Here is a 24,069-nt window from a genome sequence, read left to right as displayed (position 1 = left end):
GCCACACATTTCCGACAGATTTTGTTTTCTTCCAGATCTGAGTGCTTGGGAAAATGTTGTAATTTCCTTTCAAGGCTTATTATATCTTTGAAGGCTGATTAGGAAACACTAACCCCCAATCAGCTTTGTCAAGTGGTTCTGTGTGTTAGTCTCAGACTATGCCCCCTGTGCTGCTGTGGCACAATCTATCATTTGAACATCGTTTGGACACATCTTACAGGGTCCCCTTATAGCACTGCCCATTTCAGGAGAAGTGACTGTGATTGAGGACCTCAAGCCACTTGGTACAGTGAGGAAGGCAGCCTGCAGGATGCCCCACCCTGAGGCATAGAAAATAGTCTCATTCATGAAAACCACCATGCCACAGCCCCATAGAGGGGCCTTTCTATGCCACCATTACAGTGACCCTGACAGCCCTGGGAAGAGAACTGAGAGGTCCCGAATCTCTGCAAATTAACTTATTATGTGTGTTCTGAAACAGACTGGATTTCAGGGGCTGTTTCCAACCTCATGGTATTAAATTTCCTCTTATTCTTTCCAGCACCACATTTCCAATAAGCTCTTTAAAAAATACAAAAACCCTGGGGAAGGATATTTTGCTATCTTAATAAAGTCTTCTACTTCTTAGGAGACAAGTCACTGTATTTTTCATTCTCAAAACTATTAATTTTATTCCCTCAAAGAATCTTATGAAAATATTTGTATTTCTTGCCTGAGATCCCTGGGAGGTAAACTAAAAAAACTAGCTAATAAGGGATAATTCCAATATGACCAAAACAATACATACTGGAATATGGAAATAATTAAGACCCGCAGAAAAAATGTTAAGGCCTCAAGGCAAAAGCCTCCTAACGCTGTGAGGGCATCTTACCTCAGTAATGTGCACCAGATATAATTTCAGGGTGTTTTCTGTTTTAAACTAAGCAAGTTGCCTAAAAAAATGTTTCTATAAATGGTATATTAGTAGTTAAAGTTTACTTCATATAAAAATTTTGTAAATAGGACCCAGGGCAGGGTGATTCAGTCTACAGAGTACTTGCCACTCAGCATGAAGAGCTGAGTCTAACATGGTTTCCGGTGCTCACATAAAAAGAACTTCTACTCTCTACCACTCCCCACCCTTCCATCTGTTAACCAATGGGAGTTTGCCAATTATAGCTTATGGGATGGAATATTTTGAACAGAATTTTATTGAAAACACACACACACACATTAAAAAAATAAAATAAAATAGCATTGTCACCTTATATCCAATGTCCTCTTCATAAACCAAACCCTCTTCTTTGTTTTTTGAGACACAGTTTGTCTGTGTAGCTTCAGCTGTCCTGAAACTCAATCTGTAGACCAAGCTGGCCTTGAACTCAGAAATCAGAGATCTACCTGCCTCTGTCTCCCGAGTGCTGGGATTAAAGGCCTGTGCCACAACCTCCAAGCAACAAACCAATTAAGGTCTAACTTTCCTGGAAACTTTTTTTTTTTTTAAGATTTATTTATTTATTATCTATACAATGTTCTGTCTGCATATACACCTTCACGCCAGAAGAGGGCACTATATCTCATTATAGATGGTTGTGAGCCACCATGTAGTGGCTGGCAATTGAACTCAGAATCTTTGGAAGAGCAGCCAGTGCTCTTAACCTCGGAGCCATTTTTCCAGGCCCCCTGGAAACATTTTGATAATTGAACAATGCTATTTTTAAAAAGGATATTTAAAGTTTATAATTAATGGTTATAAAGTAAGAAACAACGCAAATGTAAAAAAGAAGCTTAAGTTGATTTAAATCTATACAATGAAACAGTAAACTAGTAAAATGCTTTTTAAGTAAGGACATTTTCATGGTGGGGAGAAATGCTAACAATGCACACACAAAAGCAACCAAATGTAAAGTTGTAGCAGACTAGGAGCTCAACTGTGCCTTAGTTTGGGTTGCTATTGATATAATAAAACACCATGACCAAAAGCAAGTTGGGGAAAAATAGGGCTTATTTGGCCAACATTTCTGGAATATAGCCCATCACTGAAGAAAGTCAGGACCGGAATTCAAACAGGACAGGAACCTAGAGGCAGGAGCTGATGCAGAGGCCACAGAGAAGTGCTGAATATTGGCAAACTTGCTCAGCCTGTTTTCTTATAGAACCCAGGACTACCAGTCCAGGGATAGTCTACCCACAGTGGGCTGGGCCCTCCCCCGTCAATCACTAAGAAAAATGCTCTACAGGCTTGCCTACAGCCCCATCCTACACAAGTATTTTCTTATTTGAGGTTTCCTCCTCTCTGATGACTTGTGTATGTGTATGGTTGACATAAAATTATCCAACACAGGGACAAAGAGACTGCTAAAGAAAAGACAGTTCAGGCTAGAGAGCTCTCTGCTCACAGAGGATCCCCACACAACTACCTGCAACTCCAGCTCCAGGGGATCTGACGCCCTCTTCTGTGTACCTCAGTGGGCACTGCTTTCATGTGCCCATACCCACACACATGCAGACATTGTTAACAATCAAAACAAAATATAAAAAAAACAAAAGGAGAGATATTCTCAGAAACTGGTCCATGAGCAGCAACCTCTACAATCCAGGCGCTTTTTGTGCCTTGCTTCCATTTTTCTGCATGACGTGGGTGCTCTGCGCAGGTGGGCGGGGACCGACACTAATATCTTTTGGCAGTTATGGTCCAACCACAACAGTAACAGTGTAAGGCTGCTTGCTTGGCTTTAAGAGTGTACCTCAGTGCTCTGTGGCACCAAAGGAGACTCAAGTATGACCCTTGGGCAGGTTTAATCTAGCTTTACCTTAAGATATAGAAATGGTATAAATATGCAGCTGTACCACACAGAAAATTCACAGCAGCTAGATGACAGTGTATCCATGCGGTTTTACCATGTGATTTGCTATGCACTGTCCCCTCACCCAAGCATTTATTCATTTATATTTATAAGGTTAGCTCCATGCATGGTCCTTAGCTGCAGTATCAGTCTCACAAAAGACCCCTGTGCCCAGAATTTTCGGTTCTGTTGGTCTCCTAGTGGAGCTCCTGTTCCCTCCAGGTCTTTCATCTCCCCCTTTTTTCATGGAGCCTTCAAAATACCTGACGGGAGGCTGTGAATGACCCCAAACTGATGATTCTGACTGAATAAGGAGGCGTCTATGGAACCATGTGCCCACTACGGTCTTCCTACTCCAGGTGCTCCGTACATACCGAGAAAAGTGGACTGCAGTTCACTCTGTTGGGTCACTGACACAGGCTGGGCATAGACAGTATGTCTGAGTTCCACAGGCAACAAGGGCACCAGCTCTTTCAGAGGAACCACGCTAGATTCACACATGGAGAGCGGAGACAGCCTGAGCTGGTGCTGCCGTTAAGCTGCAAGCGTTGGACGCCTGACGCTATTTGGCTGTGTGCGGAATAACTTGTCTCAAGATCAGGCAAACCTAACAGTGTGCCCATGATTCCAATTGGCCTGAAGAGCTTTTCCTAGAGTGTTAGAGACCCTTGCCTGTGGTACACGGTGAGTGGCTGGCCTGTGGCTTGGGGAATGTAGTGCCAGGCATATCTGGAAAGGTAGTACCACTGAATGACTAGTCGTTTACCCAGCAGGGAGCCCTAGAGAGGGCAAGATTATAAAAATGTTACCTTGGTGATGGAACTGGCACAAATGGAGATGCAGGTGAGATCAATACTTAATTCAAAGGAAGTCAGTTTCACTTAGGAAATCATGACAAATTCTCAGAGCAGAGAGCGAGTCTGCGGGGCTGGAGCCAGGGGCTTCAGAGGCATGCTATTGCCCTCTGTAGTGATGAGCGGGGATTACTGGGGTTTGGAATAAAAGCATGATTTCTTTAAAGAAAAAATAAGTAAAGCATATGCAGATACACTACCCTACATTGTGTCTTTTCAGTACATGGCCACAAAATAAGAATCTGGCAATGGTAGCCAGTTCCATATAAAGTCATTCATGCATTTTATGGTCACTTTGTGAGAGGAAGTCTGGTCATCTACTTCTGTTACAGTTTGAACCTGAAGTGCCCCCATCAGGCTCATGTTCTGAGAGCTGGTTCTCAAACTGCAGCACCATCTGGAAGGCTACAGAATCAACAGGAGGAGGGGCCTGGTGAAAGGAGGTCACTGAAGGCGGGCCTCTGATAGACACACCTGTCCCGGGTTCCAGCCTGCTATCTGTCTTTATTTTCCATGCTCTGAACCAGCTTCTGCCTCACGCTTCTGGGACATGAACATTGCTTGGTCTTCCGCCCCACAATGGACTGAAATATCAGAAATTCCCTTAGATTGATCCTATCAGTGCCCTTAGGTTGATCCTAGCAGTGTTAGTTACAATGATGAAAAAGTAACTAACACAGGTTCCTTTCACACAGCAACTGAAAAGGTCGATCATCCAAGTGAAAAGCTTCCCAGGGCTGGGTGTGTTGGCACATGATTTTCCAGCACTTTGGGAAGCAGAGGTAGGTAGATCTCTGAGTTTGAGGCCAGCCTGGTCTACCAAGGTAGTAAAGGCCAGCCAGGCTACACACAGAAACCCTGTCAACAACATACCGAGTCACTGAGGGCACCCTAAAAGGTTCAGACCTTCCTCTTAAAAGGTGTAGTTTATTGAGGAAATGTACTTTTCATAGACAGAGGGGCAGAGGCCCTACTAGGCTTTTGTAGCCAGAGGACCTTATCAAAGAACACCAAGATGTTATCTCAGTGTTAACGAAGTGTGGAGGGTGTGCACTGGACAGGATGGCTTAGCACTTAAAAACACTGGGTGCGCTTCCAGAGGACCCAGGTTTGATCCCCAGCACCTACATGGTGGCTCAAAAATGTCTGTACCTCCAGATCTGGAGGACCCTGATGCCCACTTCCAACCTCCTTCTATAGCAGGCACACAAATGGTATGCAGCCCTACATGCAGAAAAAAGAATCGCGTGTAAATATGCACATATATTCATACAAAATAATTAAGAGAAATCATAACTCTAAAATTTCTACTTGTTTCATGATTTCGATGGCCTTCTTCAAACCATAAATATGACTATCATTATTACAGAAATGAGGTAGTTGGTTCAATTCACACTTAGTCAAGGAAGGAAGTTGTCACACTGTCACTTACCAAATAAACACTCCTCTGTTCCCTTTAACTACTAACAGATTGATTATATAAATGAGGTCTACACTGCAGTTACAAGTTAACAGCATAAGCAGTATCACAGCTAAAGTACACAAGGAGAAACCACCTTTCTAGCTAAGGGGATATTTGTCATGAGATTTAGAGTTGAGAAGCCAGGTCTGCTTACCCAGGTTGTTCTAAAGGCGCTGAAAGGTTCCCAGTTAATTCCGTGTAAGTTAATTCTCTGTGCTAGCTTTCTAAGGATGGGAATTGAATAGTTAAAAAATGCAGCGCCTCTGCGGCTTCTACCATTTTCAAAGGCCTAGCCTCCGTGTGGGGTGTGGCTACTGCCTGGCTGAGTACATTACACCTCGCTAGTTCACTCAGTTCCAACTGGGAAGAAAAATCCAAGAAGACCAAGTTTCACGGTACAGTCTCCAGAGATGGTGGCCCCTGTGTGATTACTCTCTACCTAGTCAGAGTATCTTCCCTTGACCAAACAAGCCTAACCAGTGCCACAGGCAGCTCAGGAAGCCAGATTCAAACTCAATGGACTTCAGACCACGGGCACTCTTCAGGAAGGGCTCCTCCGTTTTCCTGTGACATAGTTAGGAGCATAGTTCTAAAGATTCACTAGGTGTTAGTTCCCCACACCCTGATAGGCACACATACACATCCTAACTGCCTTCCTAGCAGCCTGTGACACGGGGGGGGGGGGGCAGATAGGATGTTAAGAACTCAGTCAAGGTTACACACCTAAGTATAAGCAGGCCCAGAAAACTTGCTAAAATAAGTCTTCTGATGTTAAATATATACTTCAGCTTGCCCTCTTTAAAGCCTTCCCACAATTCCCACAGGGTTGAGAGCAGAGCAGAGCTGGGACACTTTGCCTCTCTGCTAAGGAGTTGTGGGAGGTGAGACATTTATTCAGGCTCAGTGGGAGCCTGAGAGAATGGGTTGTTATTCTCTCATCTCCATGCAACACTCCACAGTACCTGGTGTCAGGGAGCCGGGTACAGGACACTGGACACTAATACCCACGCCTCCCTCTCTACTTCCATCAACCTCCCAAACCAGTGAGAAGGAAGAAGCCATCCCCAAGTACAAAGGTGGAGAACAGGAAGTTTTAAAACCTGCCTTGGGCACGCAGCCACATGTCCCTCTGCTGGGATCCCAGCCCATGTGTGTCCAGCGTATGGTGAGGACAGCTGATGCCCGGAGTCACATCAAACTGCAATTGTTCTTTCTGCACAAGAGCTGCTTGTGGAGGGGCTGGTTTTACGGCGGATCTCAATGGCAAACATGACTTGGCTTCTCGAGGCACTGGAAAATGGACCTGGCTTTTCCCCGGAGCAGGATTAAATAGGCTAGGCCAGCAGTGATCCAGGGTGACACCTCACAGTGAGCAAGTCAGCCGCCAGCACAACACATGGAAATTGTGGGGCACTGAGCCGGAGTTTTCACATGACTCCTTGGGCAGCATGGCCTGGCTCTCGTTCCTGGGAACTCAAGCAGATGGCCCCTCTGAATACACATGGTGTATTCAGTGAAAACACATGGTTCCTCACAGCACAGATCCCCTCCTGCTGAGCATGTCTTCCCCAGAATGAAGATATGAGCAAACACAGACCTCACTGCCTGGCCCTGCCACGCCACCATCACCTGGATGACAGGCACCTGACATTCTGGATCTAAAATGCCTGGCAGACTGATATCACCAGCCAAATTCTAAACAATTTATGAATACCTGGTTTAAAATATTCTGTGCAATAAGTCTCTTTAACACAGAGAAAAGGGTGTTACATGTGTTATATGTATGTGTATGTAGACACATGTATGTATATATATGCACATACAAACATATATGTACATACATACACACTTTTGAGACAGGATCTCAAGTAGGCCAGGCTAGCTTCTAACTCGTTGTCAAGGAATACCTTGAAATTCTCATCTTTTCTGCCTCTACCTCCTATGATTACAGGTATATACTACCATGTCTGATTTAATTCTTTCTATTAGCTTCTCTCACCTCTACTAAATAAATATGGAACAGATATTTAAAGATTGGCAGTTTGATAAGGTGCAAACATTTACCCTGCCCAGGATACCACCTGTCTCAAGCCAGACCTTGCTTTCCCATGAGAAGGCTGCTGCTCAAATCATTTCATAACTCACAAGAGTTTGCAATTCTCATTAAAAGAGTGTGCGCTAGAATCTGGTAACACTTGAGAAGTCATTAGCGAAATATAGAACACAAGAAAATACTTCCTTTCTCAAAACCTGTAAACCAGAACAATGGCTTTTCTACAAAGGGGATGGTATTTGTAGCAATGCCCCATAGAAACCCTCTGCACGTGGCAGGCCCTGCAGTCATCAATTGGACCAGAATCTACACTGGGCCCTTGGCTGCTTTGATCTAAGCTCACTGCCAAGGTTCCAACACTGACAGGGCCCTGAGAGAACAGAGGCGAACAGGCCTCTCCCTTTTGAAAACTGAACTGGATCAATGTTTAGAGACAGTTATTCAACTACCCACTGCCTTGATTTTCCTAAATGCAAGCTGCACAGGGCTACTCAACTGCTACTGCCAAGATTTTCAAAGGCGACCTTGGGAGATTAAAATCTACTCAGTCATCCACCACCTGCGACTGAATCATTTCCAACTTTCTTTCTGGCAATCCCCCTGGGTGAGTGATCATCAAGAAGTAAGTCTGCGATATTTAAATTGGCCACATCTACTCCCCCCTTCTCAGAGAAATGATAGAGGAGTTGAAATCGTCTACAGAGAGGCTAAAAGGGAAAGACTTCTCCCACAATGCAGATCTCTTAAACTTGTTCCTGAGCAGTGACAGAAAAAAGCAGATCAGAAGTGAAGAAAAAAATACAGTATTAAATTCAATGCCACTTATTCAACTTCAGTATGAGTTCTTCATGATGATAACTGATGTTACCCAAGTGGCGCATCAAGCCTAGCAAACTGGTGCTCACCACTAGTGTGGTGGTTTGAATTATAGTGGCCTCCCATAGGCTCTTATGTTTGAATGCTTGGTCCCTACTTGTTGGAACTCTTTGGGAAGGACTAGGAGGTGTGGCCTTGTTGAAGGAAGTGTGTCACTGGGACCTAGTTTTGAGGTTTCCAAACCTCACACCAGGCTGTTATTTCTCTCTGCCTCCTACTTGCAGATAAGAATGTGAGCCCTCAGCTATTACTGCTGCCATGTCTTTGTTGCACCATATGAATGCTCTGAAACTGTCAGCCAATTAAACTAAAAAGTTTTTATAAGTCACCTTGGTTGTGGTGTTTTATCATAGCAAAAGAAAAATAATTAAGATACCAGGCAAGGTCCCCAAAATGTAAAAAGCTAGCCCTTTCTCAAAAATGCTTCTAACAATAACTTCAATCTAGACACAATGGACCCCACCTGTCATTCTACCACACAAAGGGATGGGACAGAAGGATTGTTGTGAGTTTCAAGACTATGCTGGCTATATAATAAGATTCTGTCTTGAAAAACAAAACAAGACAAAAAGAAGCAATGAGGACCTTTGATTGCATTTACCTATTTATCTCCGCAGTAATGCTGAGAAGTCTTGATAAACTTCAGAAAAGCACCACCTAGAAAGACAAAACAGAACAAATTGAACAAAACATTAGATACTTGTTTAAAGTACGAAGAAAACCCACCATGCAATTTTATATCTCATTAAAATGTGATGCTTCTTCAAATACTGATCTCCACATCAACAATGCAACTTGAATTAGAACACAGCTACTTCACCCTGGGAAGAGTAAATCATTAACCCAAGGTCCAACCCATAGGTGGGGAGGGGGCAGATGGGAATGAATGTGAAGTCTACCATGCACTGATTCACATACCCTCCTTTCTCCTCATAAAGGGACCAACTTCAAAATGCATATGTAAATAAAACCATTTTATATGTAAGACAAGGCAGTATAGAATAAACTAAGGAATAAGAAATTGTGAGGATTTCTAACCAGCTACTCCAACTTATTTTAAAGCTAAACTGACAAAGATATTTTCTAAAAACTAGGAAAATGAAAAAGTGAACACTAAAAGCATAACAAACAAAAACATTGGGAAGAATTATTCAGATTCAGAAATCAAGTATTCCTTCTGATCATTTATTTTCTGTTTGTTTGTTTGTTTGTTTGTTTTCAAGACAGGGTTCCTCTGTGTAGCCCTGAAACCAGGCCGGCCTCGAACTCAGAGATCTGTCTGCCTCTGACTCCCAAGTGCTGGGATTAAAAGTGTGCACCACCACCACACTTTTTATGGCCCTTCTGGTCATTTCAATATCTTTTAGGTAACCTGTGAAAAATGGTATGTCTAGAAATAAGTTCAGAAAACACAGATCACCAAATATCTGTTTAGCAATGCTTTGGAACATTAAATGTAAATGGAATAATTTTTAAAATAAAGCGTCATAGATCCCGTACCTTAAAATGTATTATACCTCTTACACTGTTACCATATTACAATCTTCCCAGGCAACTATGCCCACTAACAAATGAGAAGCTGTTGTTGAAGTTTTCCTAGGTCATACAAACCCAGGGTTAAGAATTATGCCCTGGCACATATGGTTTTACACTTGAAGGTTTCCTTTTAACTCTACAGAAACATGCATTACATTCCTAGATAGAAACCTGGCATTCCTTAATGCAAAATCCTGTAAAATTAAATGACTAGCATGTAACATTAACCTCTTCTCTTTGCATATTTAAAAGTTATTTCTTCACTGAAAGCAAAAAGATTATGAAAGACTATAATAGTGTATAAAAGTAGATATTTAGAAATTAAGAACTTAGAGTTCAATAAGTATTTAATATATAACCACTAGTGAATAAATGTACTAAGTATGAGTGAAAAAATATACTAACTTCCATATGTGAGTGATCAAACAAAATATTAAACAGCCTCAATTGCACCATTAAAGAGGGACACAGAAAGTGCACATGCCCATGCTGTATAATTAACTTTCAGATGGGACTGACAATGGAAATTTGCAATAGTGATATATAAATGCCCATGCTTATATCCTGCTGTAAATTAGTATCAGCAGAACCCATGTTAATGCAACTGTTCCTGAGACTGAAGAGTCAGCGGTGACTCAAAGGTGTCTTTCTCTCAAAAAGAAAAAGAAAAAAAAAAAAATAGGAGGCTAAAGCAATGATTCAATAGCTAATAGTACTGGCTGCTCTTCTAGAGGATTAGGGTTTCGTTTCCAGCACCAAAGGCAGCTCACAAATGTCTGTAACTCCAGTTCCAGGGGGCACAGTGCCCTGGGAAGAGGCATCTACAACACATATTGCACATACGTGCAATCAAAACACTCATGTGCATAAATTACAAATGTCTCTTTTTTTAAGGGAAAACGTAATTTTAGCTAAAAAATGAATTTGAAAACACTGTACAATAATAACCTGGGTTTCACATACTAAGACAATTAATATATAAAATAATTTTACATCTATAAAGTTCTTAGCTATAATAGCTTTAAAGTTTTTTTCTTTACTCAATGGCTCTCTGTAAGCTAATTGCTAGCTACATTCTAAGCATTCCCCACCACTTTATTAGGGGAAGTCATAGTAAGTCTTCATCAGCATGTTTATCAGGATATGCTTTCTGTGAACAAATCACTAGGGTTCTTGTGAATGGGCCTTTGACAAGTAGAGGCCTTCATCAACATTTTATACTCCTTAAACTCTAAATGAGGCACAGAAGTACTACAATCTTAGTACCACTAAAAGTCAACTACATTTTTTAAATTCCCTATTTTATATGTGATACCAGCCAAGTTTCAAGACTATAATAGTACACTAATTCCCACCCACAGCTGTCCAAACGCACAAGACTGGTAACAATAATTCCTAGAAGAAATCCACTTAATGCAAAGCTCTGAGGACAAGTGGCAATTAGGAGTAAGTCTTCAGTGTCATGACTAAACTTTCTTGACAAAGTCCTATCAAGAGGCTCGGAAAGATTAGCCAACCCAATTAAACCTCTAGGTTTGCTTGGTAAATAAGATGCTGACATTATTTAAAGAGTTAGTGTAGGGGTGTAAGTGTGTGTGTGTGTGTGTGAATGTACACCATGTGTGACTATTTAATGACCACATTTATAAGTGTGTATATCTCTCTTTTAAAAAATATTTTAAGTTGTGTTTGTATGTGTATTTCTGTGTCTAAGTTTTTGTGCATTGAATGCAGTACAGTGCCTCTTGAGGCCAGAAGAGAGCATCAGATACCCTGGAGCTGGAGTTATAGGAGGCTATAAGCCTGATGTGGGTGCTGGGAAGTAAACTCAGGAGAAGCACATGCTCTTAACTGACAAGCCATTGCTTCAGCCCCTTAAGGTGCTATTTTTATTCTTCAAAAAAAGAACAAAAACAAAAACACAGAAGATACTAAAAATACATTGTCACATAGCCTTCAAGATTGACAAAAGATAATCAGTAGCACCTAGGCATTACATGCCAGGCTCTGTCTTATGTCCTACATGGGAATCTACTTATTTACTTCTCACTAAAGCCTTGGGAGGGGCACCAGTACAACCTCCCTCTTCAAGATGAGATTACAGAACTTTCCAAAACTCCAAAGCAGCAGCGTTAATACTCAGATCCAAACTAATATTCACATTTAATCCTAAAAACTCGCACAGGTGAGAGGAGAAAAGTTAAGCCTCACTTGAAAGTGGAGGGAAATGCAATTCTAAGTTGTAAAGTCTGGTCCTTCAAGTCACTCATTGGCAACAAGGGTCAGAAGATGGCAGGATGCTGGGCTCTGTGGCCAGCGCTGCCTCTCTAGCAGCTGGCCTTTGTTACAGATTCTATGAATGAAGATGTTAACTCCGTGTGGCCAGTGCTTGATGCCTCTGCTCACTGAGGAGACACTCTGAGCCCTCTCACAGCTTACAGTCATACTGAGGTATTAACACTCTGCCACGCCACCATTTTTTTCATTATTTCACTTCAACTTTTTCTACTTAATGGCTGTTAAACACAGGCTCCTATAAAAGTGAAAATGTCTGTCTTCATTAGTTACCATTCTCTCACCTATGTTTTTATTTGTTATTGGTTTGGTTGACTATTTAAACTATTTATAGCCCCATAAACGGAGGCACTGTTTATTCCAGAAGGCATCATACGTAACTTGAAAACCACTGCAGTTGTTATCATTGAGAGTTAAAAGGTTAGCATTTCCATTCACCTGCATCTGGGTTGCAGAGGCCCCTGTTTTTCTTCAGGCAGGCAACAGGAGGGAGAAACAATAGCTGTCCTTTGTGAGCACACACAGCAGTCACATGACAGCCACCAGCACTCCTTGACCCTAGTGAATTGTGAGAAACAGGAAGTGGAGTTGTAAGACCCCTTTCTCTGTTTCAGATTGCTAGGACTTGAAATGCCCCAATCTAAACTGCTCCATGTTGCTCTGTAAAAGTAGAACTGTAGAGTGAAAACTGCCCAGGATACATTTCAGCCTAATGAAAATGGAACTCAGTAAGAAACAGAGCTGCCCACAGTGGTTGGGTTTGTCTCAGAGGTGGTTAAGATGCAGCTGTTCATGATCACAGAAGCCGCAGAGAGGGAGAGTCTGAGTAACTGTCCCTGAACAGGGAGCCTTTTCCTGAAACCTGAGCTAGTTCATTCCACCCACCCTGGCAAAGGCAGGCGCTCCACAGCGCATCTGCAGAGCCCCATTCAGTAGTTTCTCACCTGAGCCAGGCTAAGTGCAAGAGTGGACTGCAGCGTTGGAGGAGACACACGTCATTCATTATTTCCACTTTTCAGGATAGGAAGTTGAGCAGTTTAAACTGAGTCACAAAATTATATGTAACAATCTATGCTTCAAAATAAAATATTCTCTTTACAGTAAAATATCTCTCTGTCTCTGCCTCTCTGTCTCTTTCTCTCTCTGTGTGTGTGTTTATACGCATGTGCCACAATACATGTGTGGAAGTCCCAGGACACCCTCAGGCATTAGTCCCCGTTTTCTGCCTTGGCACAGTCCACTTCCTGGCCTGCAAACTTCCAAGGACTCTCCTGTCTCCACCTCCCATGTCACTAAATGAATTATAAATGTGTGTTGCCATGCCTGGCCTTCCAAGGGCTCTAGGGCGGGAAGCCTGGTTCTTACAGTGCCCACCTCCACAGCCCTCCTAGATTAGTCAATTTTCATGAGACAACTCTTCAACAATCAGGATGTGATGCTCTGAACCACCATACATATTTAAATGTACTTGGAAGACACAAAGTATGGAGGCAAATACTAAAGGAGAGTAGCTAACAGCAAAACATGCTCATGGCTCCTATCCTCTAACAGACTACCCTTTCTCCCTTACAAAGAACAGCTCATTACAGTCCCAGCGGGAAAGCTCTTTAAGGTTCTGTTTACATGAGTCAACCGGAGGGATAATTATCCAAGTCTACTTTACTGGGCTTTGTTGGTACAACAAATGCTTGGAGAAGTTTCTCCAAGAAGTTTCAAGGGCAGTTCAGCATAACAAACACACAGAACAGTGCCCCAGTTCTGTGTCCAAAGCATAAACTGTGGCTCAGAGATCAGCCTGGTAGTTATTAAAGAAAAGAGATGGGAGTCGCTGAAGTATCAACTCTGCGTAGTCTACAACCAACTCACACTTGTGTTTGACAGTGTTCAAAAAAAAAGAAAGAAAGAAAGAAAAAAGAAAAGAAGTAGGTCAGTCGCTGGAGGGATGCTGACATTTGCAGGATTTCAAGGAAAGATGTGAAAGGGTCAAGTTTCAGGAACCTGTCTACCAAACACAGTAAGTGGCCGGCTGCCAAGGGCTGGCTGTGCTCACTCATGTGAAATGCTGGGAACTCGAACCTCCACAGCGCCTGCCCTGCCACTCCGCAGCAGAGCTGTATGACTCAATTTCAAGACTTTGTGGACTCCAGGTCAAATCTGAAAATCATGAACACTTCCTTTTACTCTTAAGGACTGGAAAACTCCTGGGATCAAACATGGGGCTGCTGGAGAGTACATCTGCTATGCACTATCTAGACACCCAGAACAACCTATGCATGTGTCAGCAACGAATGGGACTCAGCTGAACTGTGGTTTAACATAGCATGTTTGGGCATCACACTATAGGTGTTTACATATAGGTGGGATCATAGTTCAGACACATGACCATGACGCCTTTCCTAATAATTAGCTATAAACTCATGAGAATAAAATAAGTCTAACTTACTTCTCTCCACCTCTTGAAAACAATATAACACATGGAACACAGTAGAAAGTTCATAAATATTTAAATTTTTGAGCAAGAAACATGAATTAAAAAAAGGACTGCTACAGTCATAATTCCTACAGACTTTGCACCAAAGAGTTGGCATGGGGTAGAAAGAAACACTGGATTATGAGGAGTGGAGAAAAAATGATGAGGCAAAGATGGCTACAAGACTCATGGAATAAGGAGAAAGTAGAGGAAGAGGGCATGAACCAGCAGGTAGCAAAGGGGGTGGGATAAGGATTATACTGCATAATAGGAGGAGAAACTTAAAATGGGCATGTCTCCAAAATGCCAGTATCTATCTGGACCATGAACTTCTATCCTAAAACAGTTCTTTGGTTTGGGTCAGGGCAGAGTGACAGGGGCCAGTGTGCATAGTATTTCTGAAAGCCTTCCTCCAGAGATAATAACTTTATATAGCTCTGCCTCTTTTGTATCCTCGCCTATAAACATATAATCATTTTGCAATGCAAACTGTTGATTTGTCCAGCAACAACAACGTGTCTACTTCACCAAACACTCCAACTACTTGTTCAAAACAGGTGATTTCCACTGGACAGACACATGTTGCTACAGGCAGACAGGTGACTGCTGCACGCCTGGGGAATGTGCCAAAGCAGACAGGTGACCGAGGTGAGTACCGTGGACTCTCAGTGTTGACAGGCCTCTCTGTTTAACACTTCCCAGCAGTCTGCATTCCAAACCCAGGCATAAACTTCAAGTGAAAACAGATGCCAAGATTAAAAGTGGAAACAGATAATATTTACTCATTAAAAACATTTCCAAGCAAAGGTACACAAAGGCAAAGGCACAGACTCCACAAGTAGAGATGGCACATCTATGATGGCCATCATGTATAAATCCCTTGGACTCCAGGAAATAACCTATTTAATCTATGAACTGCCTTCCAGAGGTCTGTGTACATCTCCAAGGGTTTCCAACCCTACTAATCACTTGTGCTGCCTGCAGGGCTCCTCCTGGGTGTCCGAAATCTTTCCTTCCTCAGGGAAAGCTCACTCAAGAATATCACCACCGAGACACACACACACACACACACACACACACACACACGGGCTTACCTTTGAAAATGCCTTATCTTCTGAAAATAAAGAAACCAAAGAGGGATGGAGAGAGGGCTTAGATGATAAAGAACTTGCTGTGCAAGCACAAGGCGCTGACTCTGATCCCCAGGACCTACACAAAAGGCCAGGAGTGGGAGCCGAGTGCTGCAATCACAGAACCGCCAGGGCTCACTGGCCAGTTCAAACTGCTGAGCTCCTGCAGTGAGAGACCCTACCTCAAAAATAAAGATAACTGATGAAGACCCTGGACAGCTATCCATCCACCACAACAAAACCAAAAACAAAACAGAGGAAAAGACAAAAAAGAAGAAGCCAAGGGAAAGAAGAAGCCTAGGTGATGGCTGGGGGAGGGACCACTGCATCTGCGCCAAACTGGTTGAGATGGTGAAAAGGGTGGGTGTGTTTGGAAAGGATGGGTGTGTCTGGATCACCAACCTTTATCTACTTAAACTTTTCATTATCATCCTCATGCACAGACACATTCACCTGCCTGTTATGCTTATTTACTTTCAGTCTAAAACTAGCAACTGGGGACATATTCCCTGCTAGGCACAAAGACATCAAGACAAGACATCTTGTTCTATCTAGGAAATGGCTTCTCTTGGCCATGGTTCTCAGACCTACGGTCCTCTGTCCTCTGGGACCTTCTGCACTGCCCCCTTTGAGGACCCCATGGGCATAGGGATGTGCCAGTACAGCTCAATGGCAGATGACTTGCCTAGAGTACACAAAGCCCCAGGTTTGATCCCCAGCACCACATAAACAAGGCATAGCAACACACAACTTGCTTTACCAGCACTTGGGCGGTAAAGACAGAAGCTTCAGCAATTCAAGGTCATCCTTGACTACACAATAAACGGAAGACCACCCTGTGATACATGAAACACTTGTCTCCAACAAATGAGGTGCAAAAAAACCTCTATTATAACAGAACAAAGGGCCTCCAAACCTTTAGTTTATAAAGCCTATGACTGCTTTTATCAATACCATTCAATAAGTATACTTTATTAATAAATCCTAAAGTTCGTTTTCAGCCATGGAGCCCTTACAGTGAGGTCACTTCAAACAGGTATACCATGGGTATACAAGGCAGATATGTCACCCTTAAAAAGACACATGCAATGAAGCCTTACTCAGAAAATCTGGAACAACTTTGCCAACCTAACCAGAAATATCATAACAAATCAGAAGGATTTGTTATTTAAAACTAAAAATAGTAACACACAACAAAATTGTCATCATTCAGGGAACCACCGTATTTATACTCTTCCATGGAAAAGTTGGTAGGATGCTGTGTCAAATTAGAAAAAATGAAGGGGAGGAAACTAAAAGTTATACCCAAGGGGCACATGGAAGTTGCCAGAGCTTCCTGGAGAGTCCCTTGGAATACTCACTTAATCTCTAATTGTTGTGTGACAAAGCTTTTCCTGAAGAGATGCAACACATGTCTACCCAGCTCAGAGAGGGCGTCCTTGACAGAGCAGAGTACAGTAACACCAAAGGCCAACTTGGTGAAGCAATGAATTTTACTGAGGTTACAAGAATATGGGTGAGGGGTTACTTACAGGAGCAGAAATGACTCCAAAACAACCACATCACAAACCAGCACGGATGAAAGCGCACAAAGCTGGGAACCTGGAGCACACTGCACAGACAGTTCACCTGGTTTCTGCTTCTTCTGCTTCTGGTGTCAGAGTCATCTTTGCAGCCTCCCCAGCCCCTGTCTTCTTTGAAGCTCAGCTCTTGGCCTGAGAAAGACTCTGCTCTTATTGCTTACTCTGGCAGGGAGGGGACTCGTGAATCTGGTCAGTTTCAGGAACTTCCTGAAGCTATTTTGAGTTACCTTCCTACTTAAGGAACTTCCTGGTGGCTGAAATGTTTCAATCTCTGAGAAAAATTGTTCATATACCAGTGTCCACACAGACTGTGGTGACAACCTCCCCCTTAAATCCATATATATCTCTTTATTTAACCACAGCATGTTCTCCCCACCCCTTCTTCAAGATTCCCCTTCTTTGTTGTGGGTCAGGAACACAGGCTAAAAGTCAGCTTTTCTCCCTCAAATATTCAGCCTCCTGGCCAAGTCCCTTCCTGACGGTGTTAAACTGCATTGTTCTTTTCCAGAAGGCGTGAAATAGCAGAAGCTTTGGTAACAGCACTCAGAACCTGAACCCTGTGGCAACTACGGAGAAGTTCCCAGCGAGGCAGCTGGGAAAATCCTTGGGAAGATCCTAGGTCTTACTCCCTCTTTTTCTCAAAGTCAGAGACAGGCAAGTGAATTTGTCCTCCTGCAAAGTATGCCTGTCCACAACCACTGTCCTGAGCTCTGCTGACATTCCCACACCATGAGCCACAGGGCGTGTGGCTTTCTGTTCTTTACTTCTTTGACAACACATCTAGCACTCTCTTCCACAAACCTCAGTTTTAAAGGTCCAGGCCATTTCTTCCATGACTGCTTTTACATCTGTCCCAACAACAGATGAGGAACTCTGCTTGAGGCTCATTTTAGTGCAAGCCTTGTTTAAGCTCTTCTTCCACATGTCCACCTAGAGCCTCCTCTGAGTCCATGCAGCTCCATGCCATACCTTCCCACACACCCTGTGAAATCAGGAAGAGCTTGTACACACTCTGAACACAGAACTGTCACACCTATGCTCAGTACTCATTAGATACTTGCCAGACGCCACTGTCAAGTCCAGCAGCCATCTCTTGGCCAGCATTAATGAGCTGTGCCAACAAACACAATTAAAGTTACCCTAAATCAGTTTAGGACGAGACAAGACCAACAAAGGTTGAGGGAGAGCCTTAAAAAAAAATCACACAGATGAAGCAAAATCCCACAAATCCAGATCACATGTATTTCCCCCCTTCTCATTCAAATGGCTCCTCCCTTCCCCACCCCCTCCAGTTGAAAGAGTACAGACTCTCTGAGTCTCTGACATCTGCTCTCCTTGGCTGCTTTATCCTCCCTGGAGGCTGCAAGCATTGTCCGACCATCACCACAAAGATGAGCTGGAGAGAAGCAGATGTTTAGGCAGGTGAATTCCCACACAGATAACACCACACAAGTCAGTGATCTGTCTACCTTCTGGAACACCAGCTCCATTATAAGATGGGATATTTCATGAGTGTTTGGCTCATGATTCATAGACTCCAGAATATCTGGAATAGCACACGAAAAGGGCCAGGTACTCAGTAAACAGAAACTAGTAAGCCATATATGTAGGCAGATGATACAGGAAATCCAAAAATACGGTGAGGGTGAGGGAGTAGGCATTTTTGTTGTTGTTGTTGTTGTTGTTAAAGGGACTTTCACAGGGCAGCTGGCCTGAAACTTCGGAAAAAGTTTAGAAATGGGCAATTTTGTTCCAGAATGTCTCGGCACACAGGAGGTGACTTGAGTAAGAGTGAGTAAGAGTGACTTGAGTTCGACATGAGTAAGAGTGAGGTAAGAAAGGGAAGAGATGCCTGCTACATAGAAACAAGGACAACATCAACCACACAGGATGCGTTGACTGAAGGAGTGGGTTGAGGTGAGGGATATGCTCTCACCTCTTCAAAGTTCAACCAAATAATTCTACACATCAAGTATTCATTGATTGCTTCAGGATGCACACACCCTCTCAGTAGTGAAGAGGGGCAGTCTTAGTGCCACACAACGAACATTTGGGGACATATTATATTTCCAGAGCTGTGTTCTTCTTCTGTAGAGCTCTGAGTTACTCTAGTCAGCTCAAAACTTGAGAAATACTTCAAGATTATTGACAGTGTTAATACTGCAGTGTTATTTTTTATTACTTGGTAGGGAAATGAAACTAGACAGAACTCAAGTTTCCAAAAATGGGTGTTTGTAAGAAGAAAGTGCTCATTCCTACTCAGTCCATGAACCTGAACATCTACCATTGACAGGAGCAGAAACTATCATTATCAATTACAGATCGAGTCCACGAGAAGAAAGCCTGCCTTACACAGATTAAAGGGATAGGTGTAGCACTGGAGCTGAAGTCAGAGGCGGAGCTGAACACATAGGTAAAACATTTCAAGATGGAAAGGTCACGAGTTGACTGGGGTGGTGAGTTTTTAAGTTTGCAACTAACTATATAGCTCAACAACAACAGCCCCCAAAACAGCCAGCGTCAGTGATGGGAAGCAGATAACACAACAGAATCCCATTTACAGTAGCCAAGCTGGTCCACGGCACACCAATACCCGCCTACTGCTGCAGGTGCCCTTCAGAAAGGTCCTTGGGGAACAGCACCAGAGTCTGCCTGAGTAAAAAGGAAACAACTGTTTCCAAGTGACAGTCAGGAAAGCTTTGCTTTTATTCCTTCCCCCTCCCAGTATTAGAATTCCACTTATAATTTTTAAGAAAATACTCACAGTTCAACACTTTGGAAGCCGATTCCCTAGAACTAATTAATGCAATGAAATCCTAAGTGGTCAGTTTTACAACTGGATGAGGACTGTCTAGGAGATGGTTCTGTGGGGTGGAAGGGTGGGAGGAAGAGGCTCAGGGATGGGCAAGCTTTAGAATTCTGCGATGTTTGCATTTTGTATAAAGGAAACCAATACTTTTCTCATCAAAAAATGCCTGAGTAGTTCATTTCAGATGTGTGACTTTCTTATTTTTCACAGGAAAGACATAAAATAATGCAATATAAATAACTGAATCCAGGTGACCCCTGGAAGACTGGAGCCCTGCTAAGGCCCCACACAGTACTTACAGTATCTACTCAGATATAGGGAGCTGTCCCATGGTCACAGTAAAGACCCACTCACTTATATTGAATCATTCTTTAAGGGAGGTTTGCGCATTGTAATAGTACTGTTGTCACTCTCCCTTCCCCAAATTTGTTTCCATAAAATTCCTGTGTGCTGGACCTGGAGAGATGGCTCGGTTGGTTAAACACGCTAGCTGCTTTTCCAGAGGGGCTGGAGTCAGTTCCCACCACACACGTGGCAGCTCACCGCTGTCTGCAAGTGCTGTTCCAGGGGCTTAGACACCCTTTTCTGGCCTCCACGAGCACCAGGGATGTATGGAGCACATGGACAGACATGCAGGCAAAACATCTATATACATACAATAAAATCATAACAATAAAAAGAAAAAATTAATATTTCATTAAAACTATTTTTAAATGCAAATACTGTGTGCTGCTATCAAATAAAAATCAAATGTTTCAAAATTTAACAATAAAATGACATTCAACAAACTAAGAAACTAGAACAACAAAACACAATGGAGTAAAAACAGTTTTCTCGTACTGTCAGCCCACTCCTAATTCCCCGCTGTGAGGGGAGAGAATCCACACAGGGTCCTGTGGAGTGCTAGCCACTGCCACAGCCGGGCTTGGTTTAACTCAGGGGTGAACTTTTGCCTTCAAAAGAAGAGCCACTGACGGTGAGATTCCAGATGTCAAGAGGTAGGCATGGTCTCCCACCCGACCAAGGTGAGAGGGCCAGGAAGAAAAGCTGAGCTGGGCCAGTCCTCCATGCTCTGTGTAAGCATGACCGACCCATGGCACATGCAAGAAGCAACTGTTCAGAGCTATAAGTATAGTCTGGCCACAGAGCCCCACCCAGTGGACTGGCCCACACAGTGGCTTAACCCTGATGGTTCTCCACATGGCACAACTAACTTCAAACAAAAGGAACATTTCAAAGGAGAAGGAACTAAGGTCACGGCCTCATTTTAATGAGTACACTCCTTAAAAAATCGAAAGGAAGAAACCAAGTTCAAGATGGTCTGATCATCTCCACTCTCAAACGCATTAGCGGCTGCAAATTCTTGAACAAGGTCTTGGATGCATTCCTCACCCCACAGTGATTACCATACAGAGTGATAGGCCACAACTTTTTTTCTAATGACTGACAGAAAATTCAGATAAAGTCAACGGTACACAACCTACAGCTGATCTAAGCTTCTTTCTCCACACGCTTCTTCAATGCCAGAGAGCTGCAGATACTCACTGAAGCCTCTGAACAATCTTTCTTCAGATACCATTCTGTTCACACCTGTCTTTGCTCCAGAGCATTTGTTACGATGAAGCAAGGCCTCACGCTAGAAAGAATGATTTTTCCTACTGACACAGCCTGTCCTCAACTATTACATCTCCACACAGCTCCATGCCTAACCACTTTTTATGTTATTTTTTATTATTATCATGTATTACAATTTATTCAATTTGTATCCTGGTTGTGGTCCCTGACCTCCCAAACTCACCCTCCCTTCCTCTTCTCTTTCTATGCCCCTAGTCCGCAGATAGGGGAGGTCCTTCTCCCTTTCTATTTGACCCTAGCCTATCAGGTCTCATCAGGACTGGCTGCTTTGTCTTCCTCTGTGGACTGGCAAGGCTGCACCCCCCAGTAAGAGGTGATCAAAGAGCCTGTCACTGAGATCATGCCAGAGAAAATCCCTGCTCCCCTTACTAGGGAACCCACTTGAAGACTGAGTCTATGGACTACATCTGTGCTGGGGTTTTAGGTTATTCCAGAAAGACACACATGGTATATACTCACTCATAAGTGGATATTAGCCCCATAATATAGGACAAACATACTAAAATCTATACTCCTAAAGAAGCTAAAACAACAAGGAAGACACTAGGGAAGCTGTTCAATCCTCATTCAGAAGGACAAACGCGATAGACATTGGAAGCAGGAGAAGACAGGGAACAGGACAAGAGCCTACCACAGACGGCTTCTGAAAGACTCTACTGATTGAGGTATTGAAGCAGAGGCTGAGACTCAGAGTCAAACTCTGGGCAGAGTGCAGGGAATCTTAGGAAAGATGAGGGAGATAGAAATACCTGGAGAGGACAAGAGCTCCAAAAGGAGAACAACAGAACCAAAAAAACTGAGCCCTGGGGGCTCTGAAGAGAATGATACTCCAGCCTCAGCACTTTTTATATTAACTCAAAGCTGCTGTCACAGCAAGAACACACTCAGAGAGATGCTGCTATGGACAACATTCCCTCAGAAAGCAAACTCCAGTCCAGGGAGATGAGGTGACCAAAACTATCATGCTGGGCCAAGCACAACTGATGAATTCAAATCCAGCCTGGGTTCCACAGTGAGACTCTAGCTCAACAATCACTACAGAGTCTTGGTGGCTGAGCCAGCTGGGACAGTAACCACATCCCTCCCAATTCTGTGTCCCTGGTATCATCTTACAAAGCAGGTTCCTCAGGGCCTGGTGGGTTCAGATGTGCCTTGGGAACTCCAGGACAGGAGGGACCTGAGAACAAACCAAACAGTGGTGCCACATGATTTGTTTCCTATATTACAGTTACACATGAGATTAGGGGCCTGCCATAGTAGACAAACATCCTGAGAGGCTCCACATGGCAGAACTGACTTCAAACAAAAGGAACATTTCAAAGGAGAAGGAACTAAAGTCACGGCCTCATTTTAATGAGTATGCTCCTTAAAAAACTGAAAGGAAGAAAGAAACCAAGACTAAAACCAAATTTTATAGCTTGAGATCTTGCCTTTGTTTTTGCCCACCCAAGAAAAAAGAAAAAGACAGCGAAAGTGGAGCCCAGAGACACAGGCCTATAGCTCCAGATACTCAGAAACTAGAGAGAAGATCAGAGACCAGGAGTTCAAGACCAACCTTGGCAACAGAGAAAGAAAATAAACACAAAGAAAAAAGGTGAGTTTATAGATCTCGAAGAAAGTCCTCCACACAAACTGCATCAACAGGGTTATTGAGAGAGAGAGAGAGAGAGAGAGAGAGAGAGAACGAGCTGAGGTAGACATTTAACCTCCTAATTTAAGTTCCTAAATCTTTCTGGATGCACTGGTACTTACCCGCAATCTCACCTCTTAGGAGCCTGAGGCAGGAGGATGGAAAGCCCCAGGTCAGCTTGAAGTACAACGAGAAGTCTAGTCTCAAAAATAACGAACAAGGGGCTGGGAGATGGCTCATTGCTTAAAGGCACCTAATGCTCTCGCAGAGGTCCTGAGTTTTGTTCCCAGTACCTCTATGGCAGCTCACAATCATCCACAGGTCCAATGCCAGGGGCCCAACACTCTCTTTATGGGTATCAGTCATGCATGTGGTGACACACATACATTCAGGCAAAACACTCGCACATGTAAAATAAATTTTTAAAGAATTAAAAACAACCAAATAAATAAAATGCTAAAACCTTTACCCTAAAAGCATGGGAAAAGTTATGAGTTCTCAAAATTAGCTACACACATAAAAATAAAAGCTGAGGTTTTAGCATTTGAGTTTCTCTCTGCTAAGCACCTTCCACAGCCTTCAGTTTCCACTGCTAAGAAAACCTCCATGTTTTTTGGTGTGAGTGGTCACCAGCCTTGGAAGTTTGTCTCTTTAAGGTCAGTGGGAGGGAGGCAGATGGACTGGCCACTATGTAGTAGGAGATAGAGCTGGATGCAATCCTCAGAAGAAGGAAATGGCCATGGGGACAGTGAGAGTTCAAGTCACAAGAACTTATGATCGCTGTGGTTTGGCGTTCCACAAAGAACCTTTTCTTTGCCTTTTCAATTTTTATCATTCTAGGCTCATGCTGGAGCCAGATGATTTTAAGGGCTTGTTCCAGATAATCGGCTTAACTCTTCAGAGTGACAACA

The 24,069-nt window shown here is 43.1% G+C and overlaps 1 protein-coding gene across 3 annotated transcripts in view; it reads right to left on the bottom strand.

Moving 5' to 3' along the window:
• Positions 1-24,069, bottom strand: part of Lhfpl2 (LHFPL tetraspan subfamily member 2) — a 143,687-nt gene that overhangs the window by 66,207 nt on the left and 53,411 nt on the right. For 2 of the 3 annotated variants that reach the window (XM_055598455.1, XM_055598456.1), the window contains exon 2: positions 8,672-8,727. The exons of the other annotated variant lie outside the window; for it this stretch is intronic. The gene's annotated coding sequence lies outside the window, so the exon portion shown is untranslated. The remainder of the gene's footprint in view (positions 1-8,671; positions 8,728-24,069) is intronic. 3 annotated transcript variants of the gene reach the window in all.

Source organism: Psammomys obesus, unplaced genomic scaffold (assembly GCF_907164565.1).
Source record: "Psammomys obesus unplaced genomic scaffold, mPsaObe1.curated_primary_1811, whole genome shotgun sequence".
NCBI lineage: Eukaryota > Metazoa > Chordata > Mammalia > Rodentia > Muridae > Psammomys > Psammomys obesus.
Note: the sequence above shows the minus strand (reverse complement) of the source record. Positions and strands in the feature narration are given on the sequence as shown.